The sequence below is a fragment of the Macaca nemestrina genome, chromosome 13, assembly GCF_043159975.1.
Source record: "Macaca nemestrina isolate mMacNem1 chromosome 13, mMacNem.hap1, whole genome shotgun sequence".
Lineage (NCBI taxonomy): Eukaryota > Metazoa > Chordata > Mammalia > Primates > Cercopithecidae > Macaca > Macaca nemestrina.
Genome location: NC_092137.1, coordinates 37545333 through 37558932, shown reverse-complemented (window position 1 = coordinate 37558932; position 13600 = coordinate 37545333).

Sequence of the window (13600 nt, the reverse complement as noted above, 5' to 3'; positions counted from 1 at the left end):
AAACATTTCATCACTCAGGGAATAAACATCATTGCTTATGATGTACAAGTTTCTCTGCTAATATCTGGGAATAAAACCATAAGCCACATAAACAAGTTTGTTGTCTTCCTGGAGCTTCCAGTCTAGAGAGAGAGACTAGGAATGCTGCTTAAATAACAACATACATAGAAGAAAAATGATCTGTCAAAAAAAATCTGGCTTTTTAAAAGTAATTTTCACAAAACGGTGAATATACTGTTTCAATATTTTAAATACTGACCTATAAAAAAATAAAGGAATTAGCATCTATTTCATTGCTACTATATGTAAAGGGCTTTCCATATATTCTCCTTTAATTTTTACAAAGATCTTTGTAAGCAGATATTAAGAACACTGAGGCTGAAAAGTTGAAGTGTCCAAAACGAAAACATGGCCTGCAAGGGATAAAGCCCAGTAATAACATCCACATTCATCTGATTCAAAAGTCCATGCATTTTCCCCCATACCTCCTGATTTCCTTGACTAATCTTTGGCACCTTAGCTGAAAAGCTCACATTTCTTCAGACTTCTCTTTCAACAGTGTGCAAGGAGGCACACAAGGTTCTCTAGCTGATATCTTTATCTCTGATTCGAATAATTATCTGAAAGTCCAAACACTTCATTTAACCTTAAGTAAAATCTTCAGACAACCCCACCCCCTGTCTCCAGTAGCAACACAGTCTGATGTTTCATAATTCCACAAGCATGCTCACACTGAATGAACTGCAACTTGCTTAGCAAATGTTCATTGCAGACCAAGTTTCTGTGCTAATCTGGAATTGATACCTTGAAAGAATACAGCCCAAATTGGGAAGTTAAAGAGTCTGTATATCTCAACATTCATTAGTCATAAAATAATGAACTAGCAGCAAAAAGGTCTACCTTCCTAAAGCGTATTACAATCTGATCGCACAAGTCTTTTGTTCTAAACACCTACAAAGGGAAGTGGATGGTCCTACTGGAATCCTACTAGACATATAAGTCAAAAATTTTATATTACATTTTATAAAGAGTTTATCCCCCCACAGTATTTAAAGGAATTAGCTGAGAACATTGGCCAATAAGCAACCCACATTTACCTACAGAATCATCTTAAAATATTTTACCTTTTTAAAAAAGTACACATTTTGCTTCCACTATATAGCACCAAAGGGCCACTCCAGAGCATCCCTCCCACTGAATAAACTAAAACCTCTCAAAAACAAAAATAAAATAACCACAAGAAGACCAAAAATATAGAAGGAAAGTAAGGGGAAAGGTAGATTCAAGAATCCTTAACAAAATATTAGCACATTGAGTTCAACAATATACAGACAATACATCATAACTATGTAGAATTTCTTCCACAGAACTAATGTTGGTTTTAGCATTTGAACACCAATCAAACATAATTCACTCATTAACAAATTAAAGGAGAATATTCATATTATCATTTTAATAGATAGGGAAAAGACATTTGACAAAATTCAGCACTCATTCGTGTTTTTTTTTTTTAACTCTCAGCAAACTAAAAATATTAGGAAATTTTCTCAAACTGACCAACAGTCATCCATGCAAAACCTACAGCTAACATCATACTTGACATTAGTACCCTAAGATTGGTAACAATTCAAGGGGTCCTACTTTCACCGCTTCTATTCAATATTATACTGGGAGTCTAAACCATTGCAATAATTTTTTAAGAGGGAGAGGGAAGAAAAATGAAAAAGATGGGAAAGAAATAAAAAGAATAAAGATCAATAAGGAAGTAAAATAATATCTACAGACAATAGAATTATTTATGTAGGAAATCTCAGGGAATCCACAAAATAATTACTAGAACTAATAAATAAGTTTGGTAAGATACACAGATGATATTTTTAAGTCATTGTATTCCAATATATAAGCAGCAACAATTCAAAACTGAAATTCAAAAAAATTCCATTTACAATAACAACAAAAAAATTGTTTTAAGCAAGTCAAATATGTCTACACCAAAAATTATGGAATACTGCTGAAAGTAAAGAAAACCTAAATAAAAGGGAAGATAGACCATATTCATAGATTTAAAGACTCCACGTATTAGTCAGTGTTCTCCAGAGGACGTATATAAGAGGAGATTTACCGTGGGAATTGGTTCACTTAAGTATGGAGGCTGAGGATTCCCATGATATGCTGTCTACAAGCTGAAAAACCAGGAAAATCATTGGTGTAATTCAGTCTGAGCCTGAAGGTCTGAGAACCAGAGGAAGGGTGATGGCACTGGTATAAGTTGCAGAATCCAAAAGCCCAAGAACTCAAGCTTCAATATCCAAGGGCCAAAGAAAATGCGTATCCTAGCTCAAGGAGAGAGAGAGTTCCCCTTCCTCTACCTTTTGGTTCTACTCGTTCCCTCAATGGATTGCATGATGCCTACCAGTGTTGGTAGAGTGGATCTTCTATACTCAGTCTGCTGTTTCAAACACTAATCTCTTCCAGAAACACCATCACAGATACACCCAGAAATGATGTTGTTTACCAGCTATCTGGGCATCCCTTAAACCAATCAAGCTGGCACATAAAAATAACCATCACATTATATGTGTGTGTGTGTGTGTGTATATATATATATATATATATATATATATATGTATGTGTGTGTGTGTGTATATATATATATATATATAAAAACACAAAAGACCAAAGCACTCTGTTAAAAGAAGAGCAAGGTTGGGACACTTACCTGATTTCAGAAAATATTTTATAAAACTCCAATAATAAAAGCAATATGGGCTGGGTGCAGTGGCTTATGCCTGTAATCCCAGCGCTTTGGGAGGCCAAGGCAGGAGGATCACTTGAGGCCAAGAGTTTGACACCATCCTGGGCAACATAGACAAGACCCTGTCTCTACAGAAAAAAAAATTTGTTTTAAAGTAGCCAAGCAAGGTGGTACATGCCTATATTCTTAGCTACTCAGGAAACTCAAGCAGGAGGATAATTTGAGCCCAGGAGTTCAAGGTTACAACAAGCTATGATTGCACCACTGCACTCCAGCCTGGGTGACAGAGTGAGACTCTGTCTCTAAAAATAAATAAATAATAAATAAAATAAAAGACATTATGATACTGGTGAAAAGATATACATATAAATTTATAGAAAAGAATAGCGAATACAGAAATAAACCACATACATATGGTTGTTTTTTTTGTTTTTTTGTTTTTTTACAAAAATACTAAGGCAATTTGATGGGGAAAGGAAAGCATTTTCAACAAATGATGTTGGACACACTGTTCAGAAAAACAAAATTAATATGGACCTTTACCTCACGCCATCTACAAAAATTACCTCTAAGTGATCATAGTCCTAAATTTGAAACATAAAACTCTAAAATTTTTTCACAAAAAGCACAGGAGAGTTACATCTCTGAGTAGGCAAACATTTCTTGGCTAGAACACAAAGAGCATGAGCCGTAAAAGAAAAAAATAACTGATCTTTGACCAAGTTTTAAGTGTTTTACTATTTGAAAGACAACACTAAGAAAACAAAACAGCAAGCCACAGACCTGGAAAATGTTTACTAAATATATATCAGACAAGTTCTTGCACATAGAATGTATTTGAAAATTTTATCACTCAACATTAAGAAGACAAACAATCCAACTTTTAAAATAAGTAAAACATTTAAATACTTGACTTGAAAGGACCTATAGTTGGCTCAGAAGCATATGAAAAGAGCTCATATTGTTAGTCATCAGAAGTGCAAATTAAAACTACAATGAGACACTACTCTCCACCTATTATTCTATATATTATATATATTCTAGAATATATACCCTATAAATATATTTTAATATTCTATATATTAGCATATTCTATAATACATATTCTAATATTAGAATATTCTAATATTCCATATCATATAAATATATTTTAATATTCTATATGTTAGAATATTCTGGAATATATATTCTAATATTAAAATATTCCAATATTCTAGAATACATATCCTATATATTCTAATATTCTATATATTAGAATATTCTAGAATATATCAGAATATTCTTGAATGTATATTATATATTCTAATATTCTAGAAAATATATTCTAATATGTTCTAGTATATTAGAATATTCAAATATTCTAGAATATTATTATATATATTCTAATATATTCTAGAATATATATCTTATATATATACATCTTAAACTGGCACTACCAAGTGTTGGTGAGGATGTGGACAATTGCTGATGAGAATGTAAAGCACAACTATTTTGGAAAACTGGCAAGTTCTTTAAAATATAAAATATATAAAATTTATATAAAATATATCATAGGATATATATTCCTAGGTTTTTAGCCAAGAGAAATAAAAGCATATGTCCACACTAAGACTTACACACAAATGTTCATAGCAACTTTATTTGTAATTGCCAAAAACTGAAAACAGCTTCAATGTCCATTAACACAATTTGTAGTACATCCATATAATGCAAAACTACTCAGCAATACAAAGGAACAAACTACCGATATGTTCAACAAATTAAGATTTCAGAGGAATGTCAGAATTATTATGCTGATTGAAAGAAGCATGACCCCAAGGAGCATATACTGTATGATTCTATTTAGTTGAAATTCTTAAAAATGTAAACGAACCTATAGTGACAGAAAGCAGATCAGTAGTTGCCTGTGAATCTTGGCAGAGGGAGGGGTGGATTTATAAAGGAGGTGGAAAAAAATTTTAGGAGAGAGAAATAATTGTTAACTTGATTATGGTGATGGTTTCATGGGTGTATACATTTGTCAAAATGGATAAAATTATACTTTAAAACATTGTACTTCAATTATAGCTCAATAAAATTGTTAAATAAATTAATATAACTTTTCTACTTGCCCTAAATATGTGAGATACATAGCCCATACTCCTGGGCCAAGTTCCCAAGTTTGACCACGTAAGATTATGGTGTAATAAAATGCTGTTTTGAAAATGTGGAAAGTATTAATTAACACAGAGAAATGATATGTGATGATTAACAATAAGGATCTGAGAGTTCAACATATCCAAGTTTGAATCTCAGTTCTTTCTCTCACTTTCAAAGTGACCTCGCATGAAACTAACTTTTTTGTGTCTCAGTTTCCTCATCTGTAAAATGGAAATAATAGTACAACTTACTCCATTAAGTTATTTTGGATATTCAATAAGAATACATGCCCAGTAGGTTCCTAATAAATTAAAACACTGCTGTAACACTCAAATGGTATCCCAAATATTCTAATTCTTTTTAAAATTACTGCAAGTTTAAGGAAATTACCCGGGCAACTCTGCATAGCTAGGTGGGGCGAATTCAAGGAGACAATAATTGATTATGTCTTGTTCAAATTTGCTTAATTGTTGGGTGTGTTTTCATGGGTACTTTATTGCAATAAGACTATAACCAAGTTTTATCTTTCCCCATTCATATCGTCTTGTTTGTAATCATATCAAAATCCTTTTGTGAGGTAATTCGATTTAACCACTGGATATAGATGTTCCCCCAGGAAGTCTGTTAACTATTTCTGTTTATAAGTGAATTGAACTTGTTTATATCTTGTCCTTCAACTATGATAGTGACCTGTTCCAATTTGGAACTAACTCCATCTAGTACACAGTTGGAACTCAATAAATACCAATATCTTTATTTCTCTAGTTCAAGAGAGAACTAGAGAAATAGGTCTATTAACATAGCTGAAGTGCACATGATAAGATAGAAATCTCACAAGACTACTGGGTTCAGAGATAGATTCCATATTAGGTTCATGAGGGTTTCAATGAAATACAAGTGTAGCAAATCCATCCTTTTAATATTACAGTTGCTTTCTGATCTTAAGTTGATAACGGCATTCTATTTTTACTATTTCAAAGCAGAGTAGATGTTCACTTCATTGACCCCTAGAGAGACAGGGATCCAAATAAATAGGTGCCCACTACATGCCAGCCATTGTGCTATTAATAGAAACTTTCTATATCATTTCTATAAATTCTCATAATAAGCCACTTCTGTGTTACGCATGAGATTACTGAGGCTTGATTTGCTCAAGGTTGTACCTGTAGTATGGGATAATGAAGCTAGGATATGAAGCTTTACAGGATTTTGTGTATATAACCTTTGTTCTGTACATTATATCATATCACTTCTCAACATCTGTGAATTTAGAAAGGATGACTTTATAATTTATCTTCCAGCTGGAGACACTGCTAAGAGTACAAGTTGCAGAGAGCCCTTTAATAATTATGCCAGAGCCAGGCACAGTTGCTCACACCTGTAATCCCAGCACTTTGGAGGCCAAGATGTGAGAATCACTTGAGCCCAGGAGTTCAAGACCAACCTGGGCAATATAGTGAGACCTGGTCTCTACAAAAAATTTTAAAGATTAGCCAAACATGGTGGCACGTTCCTGTAGTCCCAGCTGTTTGTGAGGCTGAGGTGAGAGGATTGCTTGAGCCTGGGAAATGGAAACCCTGTCTCAAGAAATAATAATAATAATAACTATTATTATTAATATGCCAGAACAATAGGTATAAACTAGGAACTGCTGGGCAAACCAAGGTGAATAGTGACTAGTCTGAACTATTCAAGCAAAATATTTTGAAGCAAAAAGATATCAAGCAAGGAGGTGAGAATAGTTTGTCACATGCTGAACACTGGCCAAATAGGCTCTCTACAAAGGAAGACGTGACTCCCATTTTAGGGAAAATATTTCAGGGCCTGATCAAGCTCTTCACCATTCATCATACGGTCTGCAGACCAGCAGCAGTACCAGGGAGCTTATTTAAGATGCAAGATTTTGAACCTACCTCATAGCTACTGAATCAGAATCCGCATTTTAACAAGACATCCCAGTGATTCATACTCATACACTTTGGATTCGTGTCCCCTCCCAAATCTCAAGTCAAATTGTAATCCTCAATGTTGGAGAAGGGGCCTGGTGGGAGGCATTGGATCATGGCGGTAGACTTCCCCCTTGCTATTCTCGTGAGAGTGAGTTCTCACAAGATCTGGTTGTTTACAAATGTGTAGCACTTCCTCCCTTCTCTCTCTTCCTCCTTCTCTGGCCATGTAAGACGTCCCTGCTTCCCCTTCACCTTCCACTATGATTATAAATTTCCTGAGGCCTCCCCAGTCATGCTTCCTGTACAGCCTGCAGAACTGTGAGTCAATTAAATCTCTTTTATTTATAAACTACCCAGTCTCAGGTAGTTCTTTATAGCAATGTGAGAATGGACTAATATATGTATACACAGTAAAATTTGAGAACCACTGATCTAAAGTTCTACAAACTTGCTTACCATCTGAGTAACTTGTATAGCTTTTTGAAAAATAGAGATTCCAAGGGCCCATTCCCCAGAGATCATGATTATGTGGATTTTGGGTGGACCCAGGAATCCACATTTTAAACTAGCTCTCCAGGAAATCCTGGGGACAGCCAGGTTTGGGGCCAGCTTATCTGGAGTGTCCATTGTGAAGGCACCCAACTTTTCATCAGGAATCAAACAGAGTAGTGAAAAGAAGGCAGTTTGAAATACTCTGAGATTCACTATCTTATGTTTTTACCAAGAAATTTATCCATTTTTACACACAAAAATCCTCTGGGAGTTAGATTCCATAATCAAAATTATGTTAGCTGGGGAATTTTCGACGAAATGAAGCAAAGCATAATTCTTCCAAGGAAGGCCTTCCAGTTCCTGGAGCAAACTCACATAGCCATAAGTGTACCCAGACACAGACACAAACATCAAATGAGACAAAATACTGCTTTCCAAATGCATTCACAGCACTGTGACCATATTGCTTGGTCTTTGTGAGTCCATCTGTCCCCTTCAACATCATCCCTGGGCCCAGAGAGTCATGTGGACTGTTTCTATGTCACTTCACAGGGTACTGCACGCAACAGAAGCTAAGGCCTGAACAATAAGAGATGGCTTGTTATGTTACATCCACTGTTCCACCTATATTTATTTTTGGCAGTAAATTTGTTGTTAAGCATCTAGTGAATCTCTAGTGAAGCAATGTGCAGGCATTAAGGTTCAATGACTAGGATGACACTAAAAACCCACATCTCAATCTGTGGTGAAAAAGATATAGCATCAGATTCATCAACAATGTAGTTCAGAATCGGATAAAAAGTCAAGATCATGAACACAGAAGTTCACATTCAGGGGCTGGACACAGTAGCTCATGCCTGTAATCCCAGCACTTTGAAAGGCCAAGGTAGGCGGATCACTTGAGGTCAGGAGTTCGAGACCAGCCTGGCTGACATGGTGAAACCCTCTCTCCACTTAAAAATACAAAAATTAGCCAAGCATGGTGGCATGCACCTGTAGTCCCAGCTACTTGGGAGGCTGAGGCACAAGATCCCTTGAACCTGGGAGACAGAGGTTGCAGTGAACTGAGATGGTGCCGCTACACTCCAGCCTGGGCAACAAGAGAGACTCTGTCTAAAAAAAAAAAAAAAAAAAAAAAAAAGAAAGAAAGAAAGAAAGAAAGAAAGAAAGAAAGAAAGAAAGAAAGAAAGAAAGAAAGAAAGGAAGGAAGGAAGAAAGGAAGGAAAGAAAAAAGAAAGAGAAAAGAAAAGAAGTTCACATTTAAACTCTGAAACAGGAACTCTCTTGAGAAGTAAAATAAGACAGAAGGCAAGAAGAGGGTGCTCATAACTTGGCCTTCTGAACCAGGTCTAGCAGTAGTCCCCTGCAGCTACCAACCCAAAGTTGATCCTTTTAAAGGAACTCTGGAAATTGTAAATATCTCAGGTACAGCATTTCCAGACTTTATAGTCTCTGCCCTTTGACATAATATCTAATTACTTCTACTGCTTACTTTTTCAGTACTTTATAATAAAAGAAAAGAACCGTAAACACCCTCGTAACCATGGCCTAGATTCAACAATTGTAACATTTTGCCTTATTTGCCCTATTATCTAAATTTTTGTTGAGCCATTTTCAAGTGAGTTGCAGACATCAGGACACACTATTAAATATTTTAACTCCTTTCTCCTAAGAATAAGCTCTCACGTATAACCATAATACTATTAAAACACCAAAGAAAACTGATAAAAATAATTCTCAAATATCACATAATATCTAGTCCTTATTGAACTTCCCTCAATAGTCCCCAAAATGTTTTTACCCCAACATTTTATTGTAACAATTTTCAAAGAACAAGGTTGAAAGCATTTAACAGTGCACATTCATATACCTACCACTCAGACAATATCGTTAATTTTTTACTAGGCCTGTTTTGCTACATGTCTTTACACCTTTTTTTTTTTTTTTTTTTTTTTTTTTTGACAGAGTCTCACTCTGTTGCCCAGGCCACAGTGCAGTGGTGCAACCTCAGCTCATTACAACCTCCACCTCCTGGGTTCCAGTGATTCTCGTACTTCAGCCTCCTGAGTAGCTGGAACTGTAAGCACGCACCACCATGCCCAGCTAATTTTTGCATTTTTAGTAAAGCCAGGTTTTCACCATGTTGCTCAGGCTGGTCTCGAACTTTTGGCCTCAAGTGATCCACTCACCTTGGCCTCCCAAAGTCCTGGGATTATAGGCATAAGCCACTGTGCCTGGTCATGCCTTTACATCTATTCATACATACACTTTATTCATCAATCTGTCTTATTTTTTGGTATATCTCAAAGGAAAGTACAACAGTACAGTTTCCTTTAAATATTTTGTATGTAAATTATTAGAGTTCAATATTTCTTTACAATTTTCTCTTTTGATGGAAAATTTACACACAATGAGATACACAAATTTTAAATTATACTTGTTAAGTTTTAACAAATATATACATCTGTGTAACCCAAGTTCATATCAAGAAAGAACAATACCAGGGAGTTATTTCATTGACCCCAGTCAATCCCCTCTCCCACTCCACACCCTCAAGAGGCAAGCACTATTACGATTTTTTCACCATAGATGAATTTCACCTATTCTAGAACCTCATATAAATAGAATTACACAATATATACTCATTTGGTCTTGGCTTCTGCCACTCAAAATAATGCTTTTGAGAATCAGCCTATTGTTAAATATAGTTCATACCTTTCATTGCTGAGAAGTATTCCATGTTATGAAAATACCACAACTTGGTTTTCCACTCTCTTAATAATGGACACCTGGATTGTTTCTAGGCTTCGGTTATTATGAACGAAACATTCATGAAAATTCCTGTACAAATGTTTTTTGCCAATACAGCTGATCTTTGAACATCTTGGGGGTTAGAGGTGCCCACTCCCTATACAGTTGAAAATTTGCATATAACTTTTGACTCTCTAAAAACTTAACTACTAATAGCCTACTGCTGACTGGAAGCCTTACTGATAACATATACAGTCTACTAACACATATTTTGCATGTCATATGTGTCATATACTATATTCTCACCATAAAGTAAGCTAGAGGAAAGAAAACGTTATTAAGAAAATTGTAAGGAAGAAAAAAATACACTTACTATTCATTAAGTGGAAGTGAATCATCACGTAGGTCTTCCTCCTCAATGTCTTTACATTAAGTAGGCTGAGGAGGAGGAGGAAGAGAGGGGGTTGGTCTTGCTGTCTCAGAACTGACAGAGGTAAAAACGATGGAGAGGTAGAGGGAAGGCAGGAACACTTGGCATAACTTTTATTGAAAAAAATCCACCTATAAGTGGACCTGCACAGTTTAAATTCATGTTGTTAAAGGGTCAACGGTATATATTTTCATTTCTTTTAGATAAATACCCAGAAGAGGAATTACTGGGTCCTAGGGTAGGTATATAATTCATTTTATGAGAAACTTCCAGATCTTTTTCCATAGTGAATATACTATTTACACTTTCACCAACAATGTATGAGGTTTCCAATTGCCGTGTTTCCTTTTTTTACTATTATTATTTCTGCTCTTATCTTTTTAAATTCCTTTCTTCTACTTTACTTTGGGCTTCCTTCACTCTTCCTAGCTTCTTAAAGTATATCCTCAGCTATTGATTTTAGGCTTTTTGTTTTTAATATAAGCATTTAAAGCTATCGATTTCCCTCTGAGCATCGTGTTAGCTGCTTCCTGCAAATTTTGATATATTGTATTTTTATTTGCTTTTAGTTTAAAATATTTTCTAATTTATTTTGTGATTTATTTCATCTATAAATTATTTAGATGTGTTTAATCCAAACTGTTGATGGTTTCCTAGATACTTTATTGTTATGAATTTACAAGTAAATGCCATTATGATCAGAGAATACACTCTATATAATTTCAATCTTTTTTAAATTATTGAGGCTTGTTTTATAGTTCAACACGTGGTGTATCCTGATGAACATACCTTGTACACTTGAAAACAATGTTTACTGATCAGGATTGAGGTATAATGTTTTATAAATATCAATTAGATCAAGATGCTTGATAGTCTTGTTTAGAGTCCCTATACCTTTACTGATATTTTGCATTTTTTTAATTATTGAAAGAGAGGTGTTTGTTTGTTCATTTGTTTTAGAGAAAGGATCTTGCTCTGTCACCCATGATGGAGTGCGGTGGCACAATCATAGCTCACTGTAGCCTCAAACTCCTGGACTGAAGCAATCCTCCCTCAAGAGTGGAGTTTTAAACCTCCAACTATAATTTTAGAATTACCTATTTTTCCTTACTTATTTCAATTTTTACATCATGCATTTTGAAGTATAATTTTAGAATCACCCATTTTTCCCTTACTTATGTCAAATTTTACTTCATGTATTTTGAAGTTCCAGAATGTGTTCTGTAACTTTTTGTTTTCCAAAATGGATATAATTGAGTATTCTTACCCAAATGTTTAACCTGAATCTTATCAAGCCTTTAGATCTACCTAATTTCCTACCCTGAAGAGGAACAAGTTAAACAACAGTATGCAGGAACAATCAGGCACATCCAGAATAACAAATGCTCTATGAGATAATTGGCCTGATATTTTCAGAATATCAATGTCATATAAAGGGAGAGATTAGGAGTACTGCTCTACCTTACAAAATTTAGGAGATATGTCAAGTACATGTAAGCTCTCTTCTTTAGGCAGCTGATCATTTTTGCATATAGAACCAAGACTTGAAAGACAGTGATATAAATGTTTCACTTTGAATGTTAGAGAATTCAATACTAGAGAGAAAATGTAACCAGATTATATAGTACTGAGTGTACAAAGAAGATGGGCTCATTGAAGGCATGAAGATCGACCAGATCCTAGAAGGGAGCCTTTAGCAACTTCCCTGCTAGAATCCCTCAAGCTAGACTATAGCATCAGAGTGTATTCGAACTTTGTGTAGTGGGCTGAAGGTAAAGAAAAGGAATTCTCACTGTACTCAACCATGCCATAATTCTGGCTTCATTGGAAGCCACTAACCATAGAAGAAAGCAAACTTGTTCACATTTGCTGCTCCTAGCTTGGTTTTGGTGATGTATGCTGTGATGTGCTGCCCAGATCCCCACTTCAGGAATGAAGAATTGGTTTCCCACCTGCTGGGAAGATTGTAAGATGACAGCTCTCTGCCCTCTCCAGGAACTGCCTCAGCTGAAGGCAGCCTGTATTCAATGACTGGATAAAGATCTTGCCCCTAACTCCAAGTTGGTACAACTCTAAAGGAGCCTCAGAGCTCCCCATGGGGCGGCTGAGCCTTTATTACATGGAAGCACAGCCAATCTCTTGCCTGCCATGTCCTCATTGTCCCATGCCTTCCACACTTGTTGATCCCAAGAATACTCTCTGTGAGCTGATCACCATCTCAGAATCAGCTTTCTGGAGAATCCAAGCCTGCAGCAAGATTACATACCAATTACCTTTGGAGAGCTCACAATGCTTTCATCATTATTTCTATAGCAACTGAATTTACTCTGATTTTGCAGAAGGGGAAATTGAGGTGCAACATTTCTGTGACTTGCCTGAGATTATCTGAGATATTCTCAATATTGTGCAAAGGCAGTGTGCCAAGGCATTCTCAAGAACCATGTAAGTATGCTGCCAAGTTTTCATCTATGTATAAAGTTTATTTTTACTACAACAGAGTAAAACACACCATTCTAGCAATGTGTGCCAGATGGAATGTGGGTTTGTGGGGTCGGGTACAGCACAGGGTATAACAAATTTAGAATGTGTTAAAAAGCAGAGTACTCAAAGAAAAATAGTATGTTTACTAGAAATGTGATATGCTCGCCTCATGCGTATATAAGAGAATGTGGGCAGGACAGCAAATCTACTGAAACAGCAACACCATGCTAAAGGGAGACAGTGACTATTGCAGTAACTGCACATGGTTTAAGGAACACTGCAAAATATGATCTTACCATAGGAGTAGTTACATTGATGTTTTAGCTGCCCAGTATATTTTGGGGTTTGCTATCGAAATGTCAAGTATTCAAAGATCTGCACCAAGTACAAAAATTGTTTGAAGAACCTCAGCTAGGGATTAGAATTTAGAAAATCTGGGCTCCCATGAATCCTATCTTCACCCAATTATGTTAAAACAGAGACTAAATTTCACCTGTAATACTCCAAGTTGAAAAGCCTGTGCTATTTTCTCATAAAAGTAAGCATATTAGCATTTGAATTATGTTAAACATAGGATTACTAATCAGAAGAGAAGATAAAGGA